Raw genomic sequence first — 25,547 nt, 5'->3', positions numbered from 1 at the left:
CCTGCCATTGTTTCACATGAGGGCAGGGAAGACAATAAAGAAAAAACACAATATCCCACGGGGCTGGTGAATCTAGTAGGGGCAGGCTGGGGTTGTGGGGTCAAAGGGGGATAGGAAGGGGGCTGAAACTCACTGAGCCACAGCCTCACAGGAAAAAACCCGGGAGGCCTATGCTTTGATAATATGGTGGGGAGGGGGAACACACACACAAAGGCTGGGGAAACTCGAGCTGGCTTACTCAGCCACACAACAAACTCCAGGTCGGGGGGAGTAGACCACAGGACTTACCACACAAGGGCAAAAAACACACGGAAGGCTGCTGAGGCAGTTGTAAAAGATGGCTGGAGCAGTGGAGAGGCTTTGTTTGTGGAACACTTGTCCAGAAGCCTCTCAGGCCTCCAGCCAGGCATTCAGCAGCAGAGCAGTAGGCGGGAAGACAAATCAATGTAGTGAGGTAGCTGTGGGGGTGGGCAGGAGCCGTCAGTCAGTTAGGAAGTAATCCAGTGCAGGTGTCATGCCAGGTGTCGCAGCAGGGAATCTCCCTTTCTTGTGAGAGGGGGCAGCAGCAGAAACAACAGCAGCAGTGCTGGTAGGAGCTGTCCAGTTCAGCCGTTCAGGGTGTGCTTCTGGTGAAAGTGGAGGTGAAGGTGGGGGTGGCCTGCCAAGGCAGCTGGGGCAGGCAAGGTTCCTTTAGGCTATGGGAGTGATGGTGGAGAAGGGGCCCACAGGCAGCGGAGGCTCCCTCCCCAGGCTGTCCACAGACTGCTGCTTGGTGGCGGGCTGGGCAGCAGGTCGGAACGGGGATGCAGAAGCTGGGGTGCAGTGGGCCCCTCCCTGAGGGGGGGCAGCAGCATGCAGCAGAGCCCCCCACCAACCGGGGCGAGGGGCAGCAACAGCAGCAGCCCAAGGCAGGAAGGGGTGCAGCCAATTTACTCCAAAAGCTCTGAAACCAAGTCAGCACCTAATAGTAGCCAGAGGCAGGAAAGTGCCTGGCCATCTTTTCCCCAGAAGCTCCTGAGACCAAGCTTGCAGCAACCAGCCACAGCAACACCAGCCTGGGACAGGAAGGGGTGTGGCCAACTTCTTCCCAGAGGCTCCTGAGACAGAGTAGGCCTGAGCTACTTGACAGGGTAGCTTTTTGTACTGCTGGGGCCAGGACAGGGCAGCTTTTTGTACTGCTGGGGACAACACAGGTGCTGGCCCTGGGCTCTAGCTCCCCCTGGCTGCAGATCAGGGAGGAGCCAGGCAGGGTTATTTTGCCCCAAGCGGCACAATTTGCTCCACAACAACATGCATTTCTGAGCATGTGCGCTGAGGCAAAAAGTCCCAGCTCAAATTTGCACCGCTTCTATTTAAGCTGCTGCAAGCGCACATGCTTGCACGTGTGGATGCGTCGAACACGTGGGTGGGAAATGTCATCCATTTAAAGGTTTCTTGCTTATTTCACTGACTTTCTGTTTTGATCAACATCTCTGAGCCGCTCGACAAGACTCATGCACTTGCTTGCTTTCCATCTGTGTACCTTTGCCTTTCTTGTCATGCCTTGACTTGCAAACAACACTACTCTGGTCTCTTAGGGTGCCTTTAGACGTGCAGGGATAGTGCTCTGACATGCTGTAATTACGTGTCTGAGCAGATTCAATTAATTGAGTCTGCTGGAGCAAGCTAATTAGCATGCTCCAGCAACCTCTGTCTCTTGGCGTGTCCGTGTTTGAAAATGGTAGTGGGGATGCTTTAAAGCTCATCGAACAAGCTTTAGTTAAAGCGCCCCTGCCACCATTTAAAAGTGTGGGACACTGTATACATGAGACACTGTGGGTGCATTAATTAAAGTGGCTCTACATACACCCCTGTAGCATGTGCGAAGATGCTCTTAAATTGCCTTTTAAACCAAACTAGAAGTTCTGAGTGGCAGGACCCATTCTGTGGCTTAGGGGAATCTTTTCATTTTCCTTCCCTTCCCTTTTCCTTCTATTTACCTGTAGGGTTGTTTTGATTAAGTTTGCCATGCAGCCTCTCCTGGCCTGCTGCCTTGTGAGACACTGCTCAGTGCGAACTGACATCATCAGGGAAACCAGAGAGCAAGATGGAAAGAAGAGAGAAGTGTCGTGATAGCAGAGATTTCCACTAATCCTCTACTATTAGCACGGAACCAAAGGAGCTGCCTCTTGGCTGCTCCTCTTAAGATCTCAAATTACTTGGTCTCTGCTGAGTCTCTTCTCCTTTTGTGTTCCTGCCTCTCCCTTTTTTGGTTCCCACTATGCTGAGCCAGATGGTTTTCCAGGAAGTGGAGTCCTCTGCTGGACAAGCTTTTATTACAGGTCAGTCGCATCTTACACAGGGGTCAGGTTCTAAAGTCAGTGCGTAAGGCGAAAATCACATATAGTCAAAATTACCGTGCCAGCAGTGACTGCCTCTGCCTCTAAAACCTCCCGCTGCCACCGCGGAGCCCTGCCTAGCACTGTGTGGCTGGCGGCAGTGGCAGGGTGGTGGTGGGGATGGCTGTGTGCCGCCCGGCCACCACCACACTGCTGCTGCCACCTGGCAGCTGGCCACACAGCTCCGGGCACGGATCCGTGGCAACAGCAGGAGGTTTTGGAGGCAGTGGCCGTTACCCCCATAATGGACCTCCAGGTAAGCGGCAGCACCGCGTGCAAACTTAAGCCCCTCCCCCCGCAAGCCCGTGTATAGTTGAAAGTTTAGTGTCATCGGCGAACTTAGCCAGTGCGCTTCTGATGCCAATGTCCACTAAAGACATTAAAGAGAACTGGTCCAAGTACAGAGCCTTGGGGGATGCCACTGGTCATGAAGTGCCATAATGATTCGCTACCATTGACCACTACTCTCTGGGTCTGACCTGGGAGCCAATTTCCCAGCCACCAGACTGTGGTGCAGCCAAGGCCACACTTGGCACATTTTTCCATGAGGAGGTCATGGGACACCAGAACAAAGGCTTTTTTAAAGTCCAGATGTATGATGTCAGTCTCTTCTCCCTTGTCCATTTGATATGTCACCTGGTCATAGAAAGAGATGAGATTGGTCAGGCAAGACCTATCCACGACAAACCCATGCTGGCTGTCCCTCAGGATGTTGCCCTCAGCCAGCTTATCCAGAAGGGTTTCCTTGATAATTTTCTCTAGAATATTACCAGGGATTGAGGTCAAGCTGATTGGCCTGTAATTCCCGGGATCTACTTTCCGCCCTTTCTTGAAGTTGGGTACCACATTGGCCTTCTTCCAGTCTTCATCTTCAGAACCTGTTGTCCGAGGTTCTTCATTCGTTTATCAGTCCTGAGCTTGGTTCGCTCTAGATAAATATGTTGGGATGCTGCGTGGCACCATTTCATCAGCTGTGCCAGCAGAGTAAAGTTCATGGGGCAGATTCAGCTACTGAAGGGAATGTTATAGTTGGCAGTGGGTGTAGGGGTGTCTACATAAGGCTCCTGTCAACTGCTGGGTGGTGACAGACATCCTCTTTCATGCAGACAGCTGATGCTGCTCTACTGCCTGACAAAGTGCTACTATAGGATAGTTGAGAGTGTGGATGCTGAATGGCAGAACTAGGTGGCATAGACCAAGCCGAGCATGCTTGCTACCTCAAACTCACTCCTCTCCTACCTGGTTCTCCCTTCCTGGTCTGGCCAATGGTATGTGTTTAGGCTAGGACTTGCAAATGGAGAGGGCGTAAGGCCCCTTAATGTGTCCAGGGAGCACCATATGGATTTCAGGGTAGATGGAGATGCCCAACTTCCAACCCTCTTCTGCTCTGAGTGGCCTGAAGGGATGAGAACATGGCCTAGAATTAGGGTCTTGAAATTTTGGACACCACCAGTCTCTCTTGTTTGTTAAATGTGGTGGAGATAGCAAACTCAACAGCATCTCTGTGACATTGGAAGATTGGAAGGCCTGTTCCATAGATTTCATAGACATTAGGGCTGGAAGGGACCTTGCGAGATCATTGGGTCCAACCTCCAGCCCAAGGGGTAGGAAATCAGCTGGGGTCAGATCACCCGAGCAAGATAAGCATCGAAGCGTTTCTTAAAGGTATCCAGAGTAGGAGTTTGCACAACTTTTGGGGGATGTCTAGTCCAGACTCTGGAGACTCGGAAGGTAAAGAAGTTTTTCCTTATGGCTGTCCTAAATTGGTCTTCCAGCAGTTTGTGACCATTAGACTTTGTCTTCCCTTGGGGTGCCCTGGTGAACAGATGTTCTCCTAGTTCCTGATGCACACCCCTTACAGGCTGTCACCAAGTCACCCCTGAGCCTTTGCTTCTCCAGGCTAAAGACTCTCATGCTTTTCAGCTTCTCCTCATAAGGCTGCAGCATCGCATTGGTGGCTCGTTCATTTTGTGGTCAGTCGTGACCCCCAGGTCTTTTTAGGTCGAGGTGCTAGTAAGTGTAGCACTGCTGAGCCTGTAAGCATGATGTGGGTTTTTTCTCCCAAGGTGGAGCACCTTGCATTTGTTTGTGTTTGAATGTCATTAGGTTTCGATCTGCTCACCTTGCAAGCCTGTCTAGGTCGGCCTAAATTGCCAGCCTATCCTCTAGCATGAGCGTACTTCCCCTTAATTTGGTGTCATCTGTGAACTTAGCCAGTCCACTTCTGACACCCGAATCCAGATAATTTATGAATATATTAAAGAGTACTGGTCTAAATACTGAGCCCTGGGGGATGCCACTGGTCACCATGCACCATGTTGACTTGGTTCCATCAATTATCACTCTCTGGGTCTGACCATGGAGCCAGTTCCCCAGCCATCGGACCGTAAGGTTGTCGAGGCTGCAGTTCCCCAATTCTACCATGAGGAACACGGTAAACACTTGGTAGACATGGTAAACACTTCCCAACAGTGCATCTCAGCTAGTGGCAAAAAACTGAAAACCAATGGAAAGAAAGGTGCTTACAAAAATAAAAATACAGGTCAGTCTGCAGCAGAAGGATCAGGACACAAAAAAGAGGGAGTGAAGGAGTCTCTGGAAGGATTTGGCCTGTAGAATTATTAGGAACGTCAGTCATTGTGCAGAAACATTTACACTGATTACAGACTCTGAGTTGGCTAGCCTGAGGGCCACTGCTTTCAGGAAATAGAGGGTGGTTTTGGGATGACCTGGGGTCCCCATTAGGAGGGTGAAGGAACAAGAGGGCAATTGCTTCCTGGGTGCCCTGAATAGCTGGTTTGAGTACCTAAGAGCATTTTCTGCAGCTCTCCTATCCAAGTGTGGTGCAGGCACAGTTTTGCTTAGCTTGTAAGAGCTGACAAGGTTTCATATCTGCAGCAGGCTTTATTTTATCTGAAGCACCTGCCATTAACTACTGGCAAAGACTTGTTTGGGAGCTCAGTCATCTGTGCCTGTTGGTAGGTCCCATGCTCCTGTCCGGGTACAGGAACGGGAAGGCCAGTGAGGGCTGGAGTTTAGAGTGAAGAACACTTGATAGAACTGAGTCAAACAAGTCAGTGTCTATGGATACATGCCCCCGGGGCTGAACGGGAACATTAAAAGTCATTACGAATAGGTCACAGCAGAAAGTATAAGCAGTCACAATTACTAAATGTTAACAAGGCAGGATAGCCAGATTATGCTAGATGTGGCAACAAAAATAGGAAAGCTTTTATGACCTGAGACTTTTTTTCCTTGGATTTGCTTTGGGGAGTAGTTGATGATATATTTAAAATCTAAGTTGGCACCAGGTGTAAGTGTAGGTGAAGTGATCTCAATGTCTTGGTCTGAATGGCAGTTGGAATACCACAGGAATGATTCTCTTGAATAATTCTCTTATTGTTTATATATTTATAGTATTTTATTCATTTCATGTCCTAAAACATAGTAATATTTTGCATTGTGCATGCTCAAGCTGCAGAGTTAAGAACTTGGAAATAAAGGGTATTTATAGATGTGCTATGGGAGTGGTGGTGGTGGTGGGATGGGGGGGCACTTTAGAGCTGCTCTGGGAGCCTGGACCATCATGTGTATCAGTGTCTCTGCACTAAAAAATGGCGGTGGGGGTACTTTAAAGCCCCCCACTGCCATTTTTCAGCTCAGGGATGCTGATACACATGACGCTGGAATCTGCTGGAGCACGGTAATTACTCCAGCAGAGTCGATTAATCAAATCTGCTCTGGCACGCTGTAATTACGTGTTGTAGCAGCCTCACTGTGCATGTATAGGCACCCAAGGAGATCCCAGAATCTGGGCCCACTTAATTCATAGATGTTAGGGTCGGAAGGGACCTCAATAGATCATCAAGTCCGACCCCCTGCATAGGCAGGAAAGAGTGCTGGGTCTAGATGACCCCAGCTAGATGCTTATCTAACCTCCTCTTGAAGACCCCCAGGGTAGGGGAGAGCACCACCTCCCTTGGGAGCTCATTCCAGACCTTGGCCACTCTAACTGTGAAGAAGTTCTTCCTAATGTCCAATCTAAATCTGCTCTCTGCTAGCTTGTGGTCATTATTTCTTGTAACCCCCCGGGGGCGCCTTGGTGAATAAAACCTCACCAATTCCCTTCTGTGCCCCCGTGATAAACTTATAGGCAGCCACAAGGTCGCCTCTCAACCTTCTCTTGCAGAGGCTGAAAAGGTCCAGGTTCTCTAGTCTCTCCTCGTAGGGCTTGGTCTGCAAGCCCTTAACCATGCAAGTGGCCCTTCTCTGGACTCTCTCCAGGTTATCCGCATCCCTCTTGAAGTGCGGCGCCCAGAATTGCACGCAGTACTCCAACTGTGGTCTGACCAGCGCCCGATAGAGGGGAAGTATCACCTCCTTGGATCTATTTGTCATGCATCTGCTGATGCACGATAAAGTGCCATTGGCTTTTCTGATGGCTTCGTCACACTGCCGACTCATGTTCATCTTGGAGTCCACTTAATGATCAGCTCTTTAGTATTTCTCTCTGTTCTCCTCATTCCGTGGATAACTTCAGGCATCCGAACCCTGCCCTGAGTGTAAAATGATTGATTTCCTTGTTGCCTCTGCTGTGGTCCTCATCCCCCCTAGACTCTTGGTGATGGTGTTCCATGAAATGTAATGAGATTGTCGTCTGGATATCCCATTTTATAGCTGGGAACTGAGGCACAGATAATTTAAGGTCAAAACTGCCCATTGCTTTTTTTGGTGGGGGGGTGGCTCACTGACACCTATAGGTCCTGAGTTTTCACAGTTCTTAGCATTTTATGTATTCCAAGCATAGAATACTCCTACTCACCTGTGTTGCGGTTATGATCCCTAGCACCACTGCAGATCAGAGCCCAGGGTCTCACACTTGTGTGCTCATTCTCTGAATGCATGGTGACTGTAGAAGAAAAAACTTCAAGCAACTTGTCCAGCTTACATTGGAGCTCTGTGATGGAGAAAGGGAGAGAATGCGGTTCTCTAGCCCAGCATTCAGCTGCTTAGCTATGAGACTGTCTGTTGGAGCCCTGCCTCATTTGTTGCAGATGTTGGAAGGTGTGTACTGCAGGAGGCTGGGGATGGCAGGAAGAAAAAGGACAGTCTGTCTTACTACACAACTCCCCTGATTTCTCCCCTGAGCAGATCCATTGTGTGCGCTGAATGGAGCAGTGTTCCTGTGGGAAAACAGTATGTGATCATGTCATTAAAGACCTTAACATTCTTTAATGTGATTTCCCACCCCCTGTCCTTCAATATGTTAAGTGGCAAACAGAACAGAATTGGTTCACTTCTAGACTGTAGCCAAATCTATAGTCTGAGCTACTTCATAAGCTTGTTAATGTGAATTTGGAGGCATTAACATTGAGTCATATAATAGTTTCTGCTGTTGTCATGAATTATGTCAACAAATTTTCTTCTTTTTTCCTTTGTATGCATTTGCTTTCACATAGGTCAGGGGTGGGTAATTATTTCGGCTGGAGGGCCACTTAATGAGTTTTGGTGAGCTGTCAAGGGCCCTCTGGTCACAATCTTGGGACTGGAAGTCCAACCCCTAAGATTTTGGGGGATAAAGCCCCTTTTTACCCAAAGTGCAGAGTTGGGTCAACCAAAGTATTTTTTTATAAACCTGTGTCAGATCTGGGGAATGTTTTGACTGGAAAAAAAAGTTTTAAAAAATGGGCTACATCAGGGATCATCCAGAGCCTCTTCAGAGCAATAACAGCCTCGGTAAGTGTTACAGTGCCCTCCATGGGGAGATAAAAATGGTGGATATCTTTCTTCCTCTCCCCATTGTGCTCCCTGTTCATCATCAAGTCTTTCTGTGTTCTGGAGTCTTTATAGATTATAAATGAGGCTTTCAAAAGTGTTCAATGTTAGCTTAATTTCCTCCCATAAAGTCAAAGAGAGAATGTCCCTATATCATATTGTGTGTGATCCCGTGTCCTGGTTCTTGCTGTGACCGATCCAGATTAGTACCACTGTGGTCAGATTCTAAAGTGGCTGCAGAGAAGGGGAAAGAATGTCTTGAAACCTGTGTGAGGTCCAGCCCCGCTCTTGCCAAAATTGGGCACTAATTGGTAGGCAGCTGACAAAATCACAATAGGGGGTGTAGGGGTGCCCCAGATGAGTTCCCCAGCCAGGGCATGGGAAAGACTGCAGCTTCCCTGCTGCTACCAGTCTGGGGTAAGGCTATGGCTAGCCCCTTCTCGGCACTCTCTCCTGCAGCTTTATATAAAGCGCTTAAAGTTACAGTGTGATAGGAAGTGCCTTCTGATTACTTGTGTAAGTGCCCTATGGCTCCACCTGAGGTCAGTAGGAGTAGGACTGGGCTGCTGCTGACTTGGTAAGAGAGCTGCACTGCACACGGATGGTATTTTACTGGGCTATAACTTGATAACACCCACCACAGTTCTTCTGTACTTACACTGTGCCTTTAAACTGTTGATCTCAAAGCTCTTTATACCCAATCCTCACAACACTCAGCTACAATATTATGGTCTCTGGTTTATTTCTAAATCAGTTTCTGTTCAAACTTGGTGCAGCCCACATTCCCCCTTGCAGAGGACCTACCTGCTAAGCCTAACAATCTAAATCCAAAATGTTTTAGAGTTAACTGAGCACAAAAAAGCATCTAAACAGTTTCCTAAATCATAAAAAACACCTTTCCCACCATACTTATTTTGCTCAGATACAGCAGGAGTATGGAGGAGACCTTCTATTCCACCTTTAGACAGTATCCGAAGGCCAGGCCAAGTCCAGACATTCAGTGCCTCTAGTTATCTTCATGGCTGGGAATTGAACCCAAGTCTCCCTTGTGACAGATAAGGGTTCTGCCACTAAATCACAACAGCAGGCTCTAAGTTTAATTAAAGGAGGAGATAAAGGTCGTCTTTTAGTTCTACTAATTGCTGTTACACCTGTCTAATAAACCGAGAGCAGAAGATTATTAATATTCTCATCTGAAGGGTAAGAATAGTTTGTAGTGTTAAAAAATCTGAATGTTCTGCCTCCTCGTTCACAATTTTCCCAGTGTTTTGCATATTGCGGGGTCAAATCTTCTACTGTTGCATTGTAAAGTACTTCACTCTGCAAATTGTTCCACTGAATTCAGTGTGATTGTTCATGAAACTGAATATAAGAAAGGTACTAGGTTTGTGCTCTAGATTTGCAATATGTTGTTGGGTTTTAACAGGAATAGTACATTTTTATTAAGACTGTATATGTGAGGTGCCCCTTAGTGCTCTTATTTAAGTAATGTAGGTAAAAATTTTTAGAACTAATGAACTTCACGGGTGAAATCTAATCCAGGCAAAAGTGCAGTGAAGTTATTGTTATATTAGCCATCACTTTATCCTGAAGGTTTTTCAAACTTTTTCAAGTTTTGTATAGCTTTGGTGTGATTGAACTGTGATACAAAAGGTGCGACTTAACCAATCATCATACACATCTCATAACTTGCACACAGCCCTGCAGTTGGCTATTAGATGGCAGTTTTTGGCTTGTGGGGGGGTTTCACAGTTAACTCAAGGCTGTGTTGTCTCAGCTGATAAATACAGCCCTTTGATAACAATCCTTCCACCATAAAATGTAGCTACTTCAGTTGCCAGCTGGCACTGAGGATGACTGGATATTATTAATTATTAGTAGTATCCAGCATACTGTTGATGCCATTAACTTTGCAGACAGGAAACAAGGCCCTGCCCCAAACAGCTGAACATTGAAATGAAAAGATGTGGTAAAATGTAACCATGTATGTCTGCACTTGAGACCATCTGCAGCTTTATACGTAAATGGTAAAGACTCCCATCTGGCATATGTTCTATGATGTACTGAGCTTTACTTACAGAGGGAATCTTTCACTTCAGTTGGACTATCCCAGTATGAGTGATGTTAAGCATGTTGTGATTATTGTCAGGATTGGGCCCTAAGAACTGGGATTTCTTATCCTCTTCATTGAGTGCTTGATTCTGCAGTACAGGAGGTGCTAAAGGCCTCCCACTCCCAGTGGCTTCCAGGTTTAGTAAGCTTTAGGGGCAGGAAGTTCTGAGTTCTGCACCTGCAGCTACCATGGCATTTCAGTGACAGCTATAAAATCCTGGGTGGTCACATATTTGTTCTGGTAGTTACTTCTAGACTACTTGGAATCTGAATGATCCTGCCAAAAAAACAAGCAAGGCTCAGTATCCATTCGCCCCAGAGTGTGGCAGCCTTTGGGAACCCTCATCTACCTCTTCCATTTTTTTGATAGACAAATCCTATTCTACACACTCAGGCACCCACAGCTAGACTCAAGGGGCATGTCCAGATGAGCACACATGTGTTTCCCCAAGGACAAATAGTAGCACATAGTTGTGTCGCTGCTACTTGTCTCTGGGAAACGCCCATGTGCACATGCATTCTGGCATGTGGCAAGTTGCCCTGTGTGAGGTAGAGAAGGCTGGCCCCAGAAGCCTTACCTGGGGTGCTGGTGGCTTCTGGGGCTCCAGCAGTAGTGATCTGGCAGCAGGGAGCCTGACCAGCAGCTGGAACATTGCTCTGGCTGGCCAGGCTCTGGTTTTGGGTGGCACATAGTACTGCCTTATGTGCTGTCCTGCTTTTTTCTAGCACAGGTATTTTTTACACTGGGATCTCCCCGCTGCCGATTAAGAGTGCAGGGAACGCATGCATGTGCAGTGTGTTCAGTGTGTAGTGCTGCATACTGCATGTACACGCTAGTTTGGACACACCCAGGAAGGTTTTGTCATCTAATCCTGATCTGTTGTAAATCCGTAGCACTCCAACAGCCTTAGTGAAGGAATGCTGATACATGTTGGCTGAGGATCCTGGCCTTGAGTTGTAGGACATGACCCTGGGATGAACTGCTTGCAGTAGGACAGAGTCTCTTCAGTTTGCCTGGTGTGTATTATTTCAGTAGTTAAGTAAATATTAGGGCTTGGATGAGTTTAGCTTCACATTTCCATATTTGAAAGCTAAAATGTATATTAGCCAGAACATGGCATTCCGGGAGGTCTAGAGCCTGGGGTTGGCTCCTAGGCTTCCAGAGAGGCAGTCCGATGATGTGGCCTCTAGACTGCCTTGGTGTTTGATCAAAGTGAAAAGTTTGACTTTTTGGTATATCATTATTATAGTCAAGAATGAACTGTGTGTTGCCACAAGTGGTGATTATCCACTTGCACAGTATCATGCATCATTTCCATTAGGAAGGGTTTATTTTTGCAAATTACATATTAAAGTTGCCTTGACGGGTTTTTTCCATTGCGTAAAGCACCTTATTTATAGGCTAATTTGAGCTTACCTGGCAGGCTAAAGGAAGGACCACTTGGCTTGTGCAGCATCCAGGGCACACTCCTGAGTTTTCTTGGTGCAGTTGGGTTTAGGCTCAGCACTGGTACTGACAGAGCTGAGAATGTGCTCTGTGATCAGCCCACACTTCTGTCAACATTGAGGGTGAGTACTTGATAGTGTCTGGGCTTAGCCCTTGGTCTCTCCTTGTCTTTCTTCTCCTCTAGCACTTGTCACCATGCTGCTGGCTTATAATGTATAATTGTTTAGGGTTTGGGTTCAACTATGTGCTACATGTGTCATTTTGTTGCTGTTATGGGCACTGGGGTATCAAGAGCTTTCCCACCCAGGCTTGTTGTGTCTGTTTTGTTTCTTAGCTCAGCCAGACTGATTAAGTGTGATGGAATGGGCTTAAACGTAGGCCCTAGGACCCCTACACATTCCATACTAACCTTGCTGTCTATTGGGTACAGCCCAGGGGCTGGAAGAGAGCCACTTTTCTTGGGTGGTTGAGCAAAGAGTCTCAATTAGGTCTTTTAATTTAGTTTAGTTTACAGTGCCCCTAGTTTAGAAAGATTGGGGCATTGTTGGCTAGAACAGACATTGGCAATACCACCTCTAGGACTGAATGTATACCTGCAAGAGCCTTCTTCCAGGGAGGATCCAGTAGCTTCCCATCCTCTTTGACTTACCACAGCAGTAAGGTGGGAAGCAGCATATTAGAGAATCTGGTTTGTACTGTTATTATTTCTATCTACCTTTTCCATCTGGATTTAGCTTGGTGACTCATTGGTAGCCTAATAATACTGCACAGTATTGTGTCATGGCATGGAAAGTGCTAATAAATTACTGCGCAGCATTATTAGGCTACTGAGCAGTAGCGTCACTCAGTGGTAACACAATGGGGGTACATGGGGATGCACGTGCACCACCTGAGAGTGCTGGTGCACCCCCTGTCAGCCAGCGTTCCCAGGCAGGGCGGGTAGGTGAGAGCACTGGTGCCCGCCCTGATAGTACTGGCCAGAGAGTGCACCAGGAGAAGCGGCCACCTGCTGAGTGGGGGGGGTGGTGCAGCGGTGCTTACCCCCCACAGCAGACAGTCAGCGACTGGGGGGGATCCCCCCACAGCCGATCTGGCCCACCCGGAAGTACCAGTGGTGGGCTGTTGGCAGTTGCAGGTTGGCAGGATTGGCCACGGGGGACCACCCCCAGTTGCTGACTGTCCGCTGGGGGGGACAAGTGCCCCCCTGACTCAGGAGGCACCAGTTGCCCATGGCGTTACTAAAAATGCTTTCACTGGCACTACTGTGCAGTAACTGTAGTTACTGCATATTTAGTTAGTACTTTTTAAGCAAGTACTAAATTAAATGCACAGTGACTTTTGTGCATTAATGCACATGTAGATGCACCCATTGGGACAGGGACTTGCACCACTGTTGGTTAGTACAGCTCCCAGTACAGTGTGGGCAGAGTTTTTTTTGTGATAGTCCTGTAATGTCGATAAAGGGCTCAGCAAACCCAGCACACATGCCAGAGCATAACACACAAAGCCATTTTGCTTGGCACTCCATAGCCAGTCCAGGCTCTGGGCAGCCACGTAACCTAGGCTGCTTGCAGCAGGTGGCCGGGAAGCTGCACGCCCTGCTGCAAGCAGCTCGGGCTCTGTGGCAGGCAGCAACTGCCCAGAGGTCTGCCTGGATGTGGCAGGCATCTGAGAGGTTGCAAATTGGCAGCAGCTGCATGCACACCTAAAGGCGCATGGCAGGGAAGAGGCTGAGCCAGTGCAACCCTGCCCCACTGTCCATCCGGAGATGCATGTGTAGCTACTGCCAAAAACGAGTTGGGCTGGGGTTCAACCAACTTCAGTACAGCTGTTTGCAGCCTCCTTGCCACCTGCTGTGAGCAGCCCAGGGTCTGTGAAGGATGGCAGGCGTCTGGGATGCTGCAAGCCACTGCACTGAAGTCAGCAGAGCCCCTGCCCAGCTTATTACTGGCAGGGGAGGGTTGTACTGTCCCAGCCCCTTTTCTGCTGTGTGTACTGAGGTGCGTGTGTAGCCACCACCAGCCATGGTACCAGACTAGGGCTCCACATTCTGGTGCGGCTGCTTGCAGCCTGTCTGCTGTCTGCTGCAAGCCTGGGCTCCATGGCCAGCAGTGGTGGTAAGTTCACCTTGGGGTGCGCAGCGGGGAAAGGGCCGGGGCACCACAACCCCAGCCCCTACCCCGCCGTCTGTCTGGAAGTGTCTATGCAACTGCTGCCAGCAATAAGGATTGGACCTCTCACAGCTCCCCCTGTCCTCCATCTGCCCCAGTACCCCAAGTCAAGGCATGGGTTGAGTACAGGTGTTTTTGGCACTCTGGCCAAAAATGTTGCTGACCCAGGCCTGCTGTAGTACATGTCTTGGTTACCAGGCAGTCTCCCTTCCAGCATGGGATGTTTCCTCGGGATGTGTTGGGGGGCCGTGTTCTTTTAGTCCATGTTTTCAGGTGCTGCTCTAAGTTTTGCTGCTGGCAGGAATATCCACTGGGATTTGTTTTTGCAGGTTGCACAGTGATGTATGTCTGAAGCCTCATTTTCTTTCCTTTTGTCAGGTTCCTAGGTACAGGATCACTTATATCTAGTGGGCTGGCCAAAAGGTGATGTTGCTTGATGGTTCTGCAGTGTTGTGGTTAGAAGGATTCTCCTCCTCTTCCCCTGGTTAAGGGACAGAACGGGAGGAGTCTTCCTGAGAAGGAATGGCTTTGGGGCAATCTCCTTACCATATGGTGCCAGAAAGTGTTTTCTCAAAAAAAAAAAACAACAAAAAAACAAACCCAACAACTGCACCCCACCCCCCCCCCAGCACAAAAAAATCCTGACAAACAAACCACCACCTTTTCTGTGAAAGCATTGGTTAAAAGCAGTGAAAGAAATCTTTTGAAGACAGGTTCAGATGGTGTACTGGGCACTGCAACCCAGTAGAGCCTCAGGTCCCACAAACATTATGGGTATCATCAGCTAAATGGGGATTCCTCTAATGTAAGGATCAGCAATCGATGGCGCACAGGCTGGATGTAGCCCACACAGCTGTTTTATCTGGCCTACAGAGCTGGTGAGCTTTGGTGGCAGGGGCTGTGGTGGTGGTGTCACTGCAGTGGGGGAGGGGTTGACTTCAGTGGCAGCAGTATGAGCCAGATCAGAACCAGCTCTTGCTCAGTGCCAATCTCTATTCAAGCAGCTCTCTGCTCTATAACATTGTCAACCGCTGCTCTAATGGGTGCCACTGGCTTCCTGGCAGGTCTTCTGACTCCAGGAGGTTTTCTAGGGTAGTCTTACTGGGTGCATCTGCATGTGCAATTTAATGTGCATTAGCGTATTTTAATGCATGTTAGTATCACATAACTGCTTTTTACTTAATGCTCATTAAAATAGGTGAATGCACATTAAGCGTCACTTTAAAAGCACGTGTTTTAGTTAATGCACATTAAGCCAGGTTAGTGTGCATTTTCCTAGTACCTCACAACGGAGGTACTAGATTTAATGCTCACTAAGCACATTAATGCATGTGTAGACATGCTCACTGTGCCTTTGGGACAATAGTTAAATCACTCAACTCATCTCTCCCAGATTGTAAGCTGAGTCCTTTCTCTGCCACGTTTCTTCCTATGCAGCTTTGGCAGACGGTTGCAGATGAGTTTGTGGAAAAACCACAGCTATCTCTAGTGTGCTTGGCTAAACTTGGGACCCGACCTTCCTGTGTACTCAACTCCTAGCACAAGATCAGGTTTTTACTCACAAGCTAACGTAAGCTCACATTCAAACAAGCCAGGCTCCAAAAGACCAGTGACCATCCCTGTCTGATGTTTTGTATTCCAGGCTCTGTAGCTGCACAGCATTTTTATGTATAAACACCCCATTTCTGTCCTTCTCCCCTCTTCAGTATGTTTGCCTGTAGTTGAGATTTTTGCAGAAAGAGGATTACTGTTGATGGAACTGGGAGACTGGAAGAGGACTGGTACAGAACGTGTGACCAATGCAGTGCAGAGCTGGAAGGCTACAAGGCTGTTATTACAACCAGGTGCAGGCTGCCAAACCCATCATCCTATCTGAAGAAAAATGAATGGAAAATATTTTGTTTTACAAAATAATCCCAGAGATTACAATATTTGTTTACAGGGCAGATCGAAGTGGCTGATACGGTGCTGGGGGGCAGGAGGCAGGTTGCCATGGATCCCCAGAGATGTTTACATGCATGTCCCTGTTGGCAGCATTTACTTGCCTTTCTGACTGCACATATTTAAGGTTTCATCTCTTCCACTACCCAGCTAGTTCTTTAAGGCCAAATACCTTTAAAAATCCAACCCTTGGGGACACAAGCCTCACTGAAAACTGAGTTGGGAGAAAGCAGTTTTACCTGAACTGCATCTTTGCTAGAAATTCTTGCCAGCTTGCAGCCGTGTTGCTTGCAAATCATGCCTCCTCAGGCCCCTCATGAAGATTTACAGTTGTGCTCTAAATTTGCTCTAAGACTGTTAAATCATTTCTGCAAATAAGGCAGAGGCTTCGAAGCCACTTATGTGCTTTTGAAACTATCTTCCTTAGTATTTACTAGGTCTGTGTGAAGCTTCAGTTGCCGATTCAATTTGGAGGAGATTCAGCCCAGTTCAACAGCCAAATCTCCAAATTCAGATCGAATCGGGAGACCCATTCATTGCTCTGAATCGAATCAGAAGCCTCCGAATCGATTCGGAGAGATTCGGCCGTAGACTATACAGGCAGGCACTAAGCAGTGCTGGCGGGAGCAGCTGTGGGAGCAGTTGGACGAGTCCTGGCTTGAGCTGACAACCCCTGGAGAAGCCGTGGTTCGTCCGGCTGCTTCCCTGGCTACCCCCCTGCCAGGGGCGAGGTAGTCAGTGCTGGCAGCCCCAGGAGAAGCTGTGGGGGCTGGGGGGGAATGGTCGGGGAGTTGGGGGGAATGACTGGGAGCTGGAGAATCAAACCGGGAGCTGGGGGGAATGATCAGGGACTGGGGGAACCTAAGATTCAGCGCTGAATATCTTTGGATTCAGCTGAATCAGGACAGTGATTCGAATCACTGAATCAAATCACTGTCCCGCTGAATCCGAATCTGAAGTGAATACTTTCTGCTTTGCGCAGGCCTAGTATTTACCATTTCTTCACTGGCCTGGAAGTGGCTGCCAGCCTTTTGAGCCTAGATTATTATTATTGAACACTGGCTATATCTTTGGTAGTGTGCAACGTACAGAACATACGATCTAATCCTGTGAGGTACTGTGCAGGCGTGTCTACACATACATTAATTAACCTTTTCTAAAGCTCATTAAATTTAATACGTCCAATGTTAGGTACTAAATTAATGCACATTAGGCTGTGCTAATGCGCAGTAGCACATTTGCATGCTTTTTTTAGTGATGCTTAATACGCAGTAGACTTTTATAGTCTACTGAGCATTAAAGCACACTTGTAGATATGCCCAGTGTCTCAGCGTTTGCAGTGGGAGTTAAGGACATTCAACACCTGACAGGATTGAGCCACTCTGGTTCTTTCTTTAAATCCAAGGTTCTTACACTCTACTGAAATGCTACCTTTGATAAACCTTTCTGTAGCTATGCTCAAAGAGTTGTTCTTTGTTTCTATACATATGATACAGTCATTGTTGCAGGGCTGAGTAAAACATCAGTATCTAATCCCATATCATTTTGTACTCATCTGCACTAGTTGTTCAAGGAGCCAAAGCCAAGGAGAAACATGTCTATAACAAATTCATGGCAAAAACCCCATAGCACTGAGACACAAAGCAGTCTGCTCTGGTTCCCTCCACAGGTGATATGACACTTTTCTGGAAAGCTGTGCTAACACACGACACAGTTCCTCTTAACACCAGTGCCACTGTGCATCCTGAACTTAAAAGATGCTGGGGAGAAAGTGACTGACAATTAAATATACATGAAACACATGCCAATGTGTCCTAGGTACTTGAGGCAGACAAGGTTCTTTGGGTAGAAGTGATATCTCATATTAGACCAACTAAATAGTTGAAAAAATTGTTCTTTGCAAGCTTTTGGGCACAAACACCGTTCTTGAGGCATAGGGAGAGGGGAGTCTGCTGTTGTTTTGTGTGCTCTACTGGGTAGAATAGAAGCCAATTACAAAGACCCCTAAGTACTTGAGACCCTCAGCTCACAATGCAAAATAGTTGATTGAGGTGGAGTTTCTTTTGCTTCATACCAGTGTCCTTAAGATCAGATACAGAACAGGTTATTGAGATGCTGGATGCAGGTATCTGTGGGTGAAATTCTAAGGACGTTGTTATGCAGGATGTCAGACTAGATGATCATAATGGTCTCAACTGACCTCAAAATCTGCCTCTAACTAAGCACTGTTGACATGTTTATGCTGCAAAATTCACATTCTCCTTAAAGGAACATCGTACCCTTAGGAGCCACATTGATAGGTGAATATATGGCTTTGTATAGCATATTTTCCTGTGTGTAAAGTATGAAAAGGAAATTCCTATTTTATTTTTCTATAGAATGTACATCCGTCTGTCTCACTTATGAATCTAACTGAGCAGCCTGAGGCTTTTCCATCAGTAAATAGTGATTCTTGGTGTGCACACTGTCATTAGCTTCATCCTTTACTTCTTGGAGGGCAGAAAGCAAACTTTCAAGACAAAAATTATCTTAGAAGACAGACAGCTTTTCCCCACCAGGAATGAAAATAGCCCAGAATGCACCTCTTATTTTGTACTGCTTCTGCTGGGAAAAAATAGGGGAAGGAGAAATAATTTATCCTCCTCTTAGCTGAGATGCCAGGCCTTCTCAGATATTTTTCCTTCTATCTTCTCCCCATTAAGAGATGTGAAAGGCCTTCTCTGAGTCAGCTTCAGCTGTTTTGTTCCATGAGGACTGGTGTACAGGGTGTCATGTTCTTACCATCTGAGTGACTGGTGAAGCAGCGGCTACTTTACCTGATCTGGCACCCACTCTTGGGAAGCTTCAGGGATAATCCTGTATTACGTCACACCACTCTTATGCTGGCGTGTAATTCCGCTGCTTTCAGGAACAGACAATGAATGTTACAGAGGCAGGACTCACCTTTTGTTTTGAAATCAGAATTTTCTCCTTACTACTTAACATCTTGGTGCATCCAGAAGGTGATGGCATTGCTATAGTAGAAATCTAACCTACTTGACTTTGATAATAAGTTATGGGGTACAAATTACTACTTTTTGGATCATGCCATAGTGATTAGATGTTTTTTAGCAGTCTTTTCTGAACCTAGGGAGAATATGATGGATCATCATTGCCCACGCATGGGGTGGAAGGAAATACTGCCATCCTTGCCTGATTTTTTGGAAGCTAAGCAGTCCTAGACCTGGCTGGGAGGATGGCTGAGGGGTTGTGGTTAAACATCTAGCAAATATTAGACCAGATAAGCCATAGGACTTTATTTTGCTCCCTCATTGCTGATGATGAATGATGATGGTGGATGGATGGGAAAGGAAAAACCCATTTTGCTAACAAGGGTGCAAAGTGGCATGTGTGAGAAGAATATGACTGCAGTCCTTCTCTTAGAAACCAAGATGATAAGAAGATAAAAGGCCATTCTTCCCACTGAGTTCTCCTTATGTCTCAGAAGGGTGGGGGGTCAGCTCCTTGGCTGTCTTTCAGTTTAATGCATTTTGGAGGTTACATTTATAACTTTGAAAGCCTTGTGGTACCTCAGATGTGAAATTTGTGTGTGTAAAAGATGCTCAACCACCTGATGCCTTGTCCAGCTGTTTCTTCTGCCATGCAACTGAAAACAGAAGCTGGATCCTCAGCTGGTGTAAATCAGCATAGCTTTACTAAAGTCAGTGGTTTAGGACAGTTTGTACCTGCTCTAGGTCTGGCCTCAGGATCATAGAGAATATATGACATATGAAGGAATAGAAGAAGTCAATGAAATTGGCCAGATTTGACTGCAGTGGGGATGAGATTTGACTAAACCCCTAAAGTGTGTTGACTGAAATATTAGCTATAGTTGTGCAATAGAAAATCATACTTTATCATCATTATCCTTCATACGTGTAGTTTGGTAGTCCCTAGAAGACCATGTGAGCCTGGGGCCCTATTGTGGAAGGTGCAATACTTACGTGTAATAAGGAACATTTCCTGCCTCAGAGATCTTATGATCCCAAGGGAGAAGACAGATGATGTGAGAAGGTATTGCTGTCTTCATGTTACAGAGAAGGAGGGGACAGAGGTGAAGGGACTCGCTTAAGGTCACAGGAAGCCAGCAGCAGAGATGGGATCTGAACCTCCCATCAGTCCAATGCCTTTACAACAAGGCCAGTTTTTGGCAGATCTCAAGTCCCATTGCTCTGGAAAAGGCTCTGGACTGGTGGTGATTTTGCTTGACCTTTGTTTTCCCACGTTTCTCGACTGCAGGAAAGCCGATTTAGTGGCGTTCATTGTGTTAGATTCATACACACGAGAGATGTAGCTTGTGAGCGTGGGGCAAGTGTTTGGCTCTCATGCCAGCAGTCATTAAAAGATCAGCTCAGCCTCTTGAGTACATACCCTGGTAAAACCTTCTGCAAAATCTGTCATTCAGTTCTCCAAAGGAAAAGGCTGAACTGATTAATTTAACCTCACAATGAAAAGCAACAGAGGCGGCCAGTAAGACCACCTTCCTGATTCCCCCTCAGTACATGCCAAGCCAAATACTCTTGGGGGCTGTATGGAACAGCAAAAATATGTCTTTGCTGGAGGCAGGGCATATGTACAAGCTTAGAAGCTCCTTAGATGATGTGATTACTCAGAATCCAACCAAGGGGACTAAGAATTGTTTCTGTCTCTGTTTGGTGTCCAGAGATCTGGTCATACTCCTGGTCCAGCTAGATGTGGGCTGAGTGCAGCTCCACATCAAATGTTCTAAAAGGGCCAAGGTGTTCTAAACCAGGATTCTGGATGGACTTTAGCTCCAAGAAGCGTTTTGGAAGTTGTTGTCACAGTCTGCACCTCCTGGACAATCTCAGCAGAGAGACCAGGAACCGAAAGTGTCCTAAATATTGAATTCCCTTCTAACTTCCAGAAACCACCCTCCGTATCAGAGTTGAGATCCACTAACAGGATGGGCTGGGCTGGGGGTTGGGAAGGGAAAGGGGGAGCTTGCCCTGGTGTTGCCATTGGTTTAATTCAATATGGGGCTTCAGATTCCAGGGCTGAAAATCTCTCATCTTTTACTGGTACTGAATGAATGTGATTAACTGTTAGACCATAAAGACTAGATCCTTAGCCAGTGCTAATCAGCCTTGCTGCACTCAGTTAGCACTGAGAATTCTTTCAAGAAGAGAAGAGGGGTGAGTTAATGTCTCTCTTCATTTTTCCTCTGCCACTGCAAATAAGTTCCTACTGTGCACCTTTCAGGGCCATTTGAGCCAGTGAGCAGTGCTTTGAGTGGGAGTCAAGAGACTTGAATTCCACTCTTGGTCCTGCCATTGACCTGCTCTTCATGTTCCTGTTGTCCCTTCTATGTCCTGCTCCTTTAGATTACAAACTCTGCAGAGTAGGGAGTGGTCTGAGTCTGTACAATATGCAGTAGGACCTCAATAATACTGGGTCCTCTAGGTGATAACATAATTCCCTTACAACTAATAATGTTGCTAATGGAATGCCAAGGACTTCTGATAACAGGGTGTGAACATGAGCAGAAGCACCTGAAGGACAGTACGCCCTTGATAGTATTACCTCAGTCCTCAGAAAAATCATGGAGCAGGTCTTCAAGGAATCCATTTTGAAGCACTTGGAGGAGAAGAAAGTTATCAGGAGCAGTCGGCATGGATTCACAAAGAGCAAATCATGCCTGATCAACCTGGTTGCTTTCTGTGATGAGATGACTGGTTCTGAGGATGCAGAGAAAGCAGTGGACATGATATACCTTGACTTTAGCAAGGCTTTTGATATGGTCTCCCACAGCATTCTTGTAGGCAAGTTAAGGAAGTATGGGTTGGATGAAAGCAGTGGAAGGTGGATAGAAAGCTGGCTGGATTCTTGGGTTCAATGGGTAGTAGTCAATGGCTTGATGTCTGGTTGGCAGCTGGTTTCAAGTGGAGTGCCCCAGTGGTTGGCCACTTTTGTTCAGTATCTTCATTAACAATCTGGAAGATGGGATGGAGCGCACCCTCAGCAAGTTCATAGATGAAACCAAGCTGGGGACAGTAGTAGATATACTGGAGTGTAGGGCTAGGAGTCGGAGTGTCTGAGACAAATTGGAGGATTGGGACAAAAGAAATCTCATGAGGTTCAACAAGGACAAGTGCAAAGTCCCACACTTAGGACGGAAGAATCCCATGTACCACTTAAGGCTTGGGATCAATTGGCTCAGCAGCAGCTCTGCAGATCAGGACCTGTGGGTTACAGTGGACAAGAAGCTGAATATGAGTCAACAGTGTGCCCTTGTTGCCAAGAAGGCTAACAACATACTCGGTTTCATTAGTAGGAGCATTGCCAGCAGATCAAAGGAAGTAATTACTTTGCTCTATTCTGCTCTGGTGAGGCCACACCTGGAGTACTGTGTCCAGTTTTGGGCCTCCCACTACAGCAGCGATGTGGACAAGTTGGAGAGAGTCCAATGGAGGGCAATGAAAATGGTTTGGGGGCTTGGGCATATGGCTTCTGAAGAGAGGCTGCGGGAACTGGGCTTATTTAGTCTAGAGAAGAGAAGACCGAGAGGGGATTTGATAGCAGCCTTTACTTACCTGAAGAGTGGTTCCAAAGAGCTAGACCAAGGGTGGGGAGTTATTTCAGGCGGAGGGCCGCTTACCCAGTTTTGGCAAGCTGTTAAGGGCCTCATGGGTACCCCTGCCCCTGGAGGGTGTGGGTGTCTGTGAGGGGTGGACAGGTGTAGGGGGCATGGGTGTGGGGTGAGGGTGCATGTGGGTATGTGTAGAAATGTGGGGTATGGGTGGCTATGAGGTTTGTGGGGGGTTGTGTTTGGTGGCTGGGGCGTGTGAGAGGGTGTAGGTTTGGGGTCTGCACGTAAGGCGTGTGCGTGCGCACGCGCGCGCGCACACACACACACACACACACACACAGCCTGAGTAAGAGAAGACTGAGCGGTAACCTGATAGCAGCCCTCAAGATCTAGGGGAGCAACTCTTCAGAAAGGCACTCCTTGGGAGGACAAGGTCCAGTGGACACAGCCATGTGGTGCTGGAGCAGTGCGCGGGCAGGAAGTCAGGGAAATGGCTAGGGGAGGGCGGGGCTGGGCTGATTCCTGCCCGGAAGACTGAGCGGTAACCTGATAGCAGCCATCAAGATCTAGGGGAGCAACTCTTCAGAAAGGCACTCCTTGGGAGGACAAGGTCCGGTGGACACAAGCTAGTTGAGGAAAAAATTAGGCTAGACATTAGGAAAAACTTGTTTTCTGTAAGGGTATCTAGAATCTGGAACACACTCCCAGCAGAGGTGGTGCAGTTGCCATCCCTGAAGGTGTTCAGGAGGAGGCTGGACAGGCACCTTGTTGAGCTTGTTGCAGCCCAATCACCTCCTGCTCGTGGCAGGGGACTGGACTCGATCTTACAGGTCCCTTCCGATCCTTCTATTCTATGATTTCTGCTGAGGCTCCCCCCTGGACCTTACTGCCCCTGGCTCCTGTCATCTTTGATAGGTAGCCAGGAGCAGATAAATATTTTCTAAATTTTTTAGGGGCCTCGTGGGCCAGATAGACTGGACCTGACCTGCAGGCCTTATTTTGCCCACCCCTGAGCTAAACTGTACTCAGTGGTGGCAGATGACAGAACAAGGAGCAATAGGCTCAAATTGCAGCAAGGCAAGTTTAGGTTGGATATTAGAAAAACTTTCTTGCTAGGAAGGGAGTGAAGCACTGGAACAGGTTTCCTAGAGAGGTGGTAGACTCTCCTTGAAGTTAGTTTTTAAGGCCCATCTTGAAAAAGTCCTGGCTGGAATGATCTAATTGTGGGTGGCCCTGTTGAGCAAAGGATTGGGTTAGATGACCTCCTGAGGTCCCTTCCAACCCTAATTTTCTATGATTCTGTGCCATTGTGCACTGGAAAAACCTTTTCCACTGAGTCACTTATTGCCTCTGCTTTTACGAGCAATTACAGAGGCTTGTAAGAAGAAGAAATAGGAGGGAAAACCTTATCTCTTTCTACTCCTCTAGGATCAGACTTTTGCCAGCACAGCTGCCCTGCATTTCCTTTCTGGAGGAAGAGGCAGATCGACAATGCTGTATAAATAGAACAGGGTGGCTATTGTAAGGCTTTGATTGCATGATCTGTTTATGATTTAATTGTAACTGGAAACAAAGGCTTCAGGGAAGTGAAGAGGCACAACATTTGCAAATACCTTTTCTTGGGGCAGACTGTGCTTCTAGGAGGGATGGAATTAGAAGATTTATTTTTCTTTTATCAAATTAAATATATCTCTATCTGAGGTCTCCCATGTGCTCAAACAGTGTTAAAACTGGGTGGTTATCTTTGTAGTGATTTATTTAATCAAAGATTCTGCTTCCACATCATTGTAAATCAGGAATGATTGCATTGAACTCATGAGAGTAGTTATCTGATCAGAATCAAGTGTAGAAAGAGGGATGATGTCAGAAGTTTTGTAAGCTTTTTGCTTGTGTGCGTAGGGGAAGCAATACGATACATCACTCACATGGCTTCCTTGGATGTACTTGGGATCTTCCCTTGACTGTGCTGGAGGTGAAAAATTAGCCTTTGCTTGCCTGTCCCTATCAGTTAAATAAAGTTAATGATAACACAAAGTATTTATATTTACTGGGAGGAATTAAAGTTAGGCCCATGATTCAGAGTGACTTTGAAGATTAAGCAGAAATCTGGGACCACAAAGCTATAGAGCTTGTTTTTAAAGTACTGAGCAAATATCCATACTCAAGGCCCTGTGGCTCTAAGAGCAGACGCATGCATTGTGTAGAGGCCTGGATTTGGTGGGGCATCTTTCACGTACCACAAAGCAAACACTTCATTCAGGGTATTATTTCCTATGTTTTAGTGCAGAGGTTTCTAACCCCTGGGTTGTGGCCTGGTACTGGGCCGTGAAGGTTGACTGCCGGTCCGCAGGAGGGTTGGCTGTTGGACTAGAAGTGACCAGCATACTGCAGACCAGCAGCCAACCCTTTTTTATACTCAGTATAAAGTATGGTATAAAGTATTGGCTGCCAGTCCACAGTATGCCAGTCACTTCCAGACTGCAGTATGCTGGTCTGCAGTCGTTTCCAGTATGCAGTCGCTTCCAGTCTGCGGTTTGCCGGTCCTCAGTTTTAAAAGGTTGGGAACCACTGTTTTAGTGTCTTTGGTTCTCATGGTGCTACCTCTTGGGAACTGCTAGCCATTTTCACAGCTGGTGCAAGCTGCCCCACCTCCATGGAATCCATTGGAGCTATGTGAGCTTATAGTACACAGGGATCAGCTACACCAGTGTTTCCCAACCTTTTCCAGCCCAAGGCACACTTATATTCATAAAAATTTTCTGTGGCACAACTGTTAAGGCATTCCCCATCCCCATACTTATGAGCTCATTGTAGCGGCAAAATTCCATGGCATACCTGTTAATTTTTGACGGCACACCATTGTGCCTTGGCACACTGGTTGGGAAACACTGACCTACACTGTGCTTAGGGACAGGCTTTCCTTGGGACACTCAGAGTGGAGTTACTCCACTCAGAGTGGAGTTGTAGGCAATGGAACAGCTGATGCACGTGCTAATTTTGAATGGTTAGTTGTATACTCACATATATAAAAGCCACGATATGTCTTTCCAGCCTACATACACTGTTGTGTGTCACTGGGGAGTTCTCCCAGGTACAAGGTGGTAGAAGAGTAATTAATGACGGTATTGAGCTCTTAT

General features: G+C 47.1%; 1 protein-coding gene across 8 annotated transcripts in view; it reads left to right on the top strand.

Annotated features, from left to right (window-relative positions):
- The window catches only part of CPNE2 (copine 2), a 211,081-nt gene that overhangs the window by 23,917 nt on the left and 161,617 nt on the right, over positions 1 to 25,547 (top strand). The window lies entirely within an intron of this gene.

The sequence above is a fragment of the Alligator sinensis genome, unplaced genomic scaffold (genome assembly GCF_000455745.1).
Source record: "Alligator sinensis unplaced genomic scaffold, ASM45574v1 scaffold1000_1, whole genome shotgun sequence".
In the NCBI taxonomy this organism is placed as follows: Eukaryota; Metazoa; Chordata; order Crocodylia; family Alligatoridae; genus Alligator; species Alligator sinensis.
The sequence above is the reverse complement of the archived record's forward strand: the minus strand, read 5'-3'. Positions and strand labels throughout refer to the sequence as shown.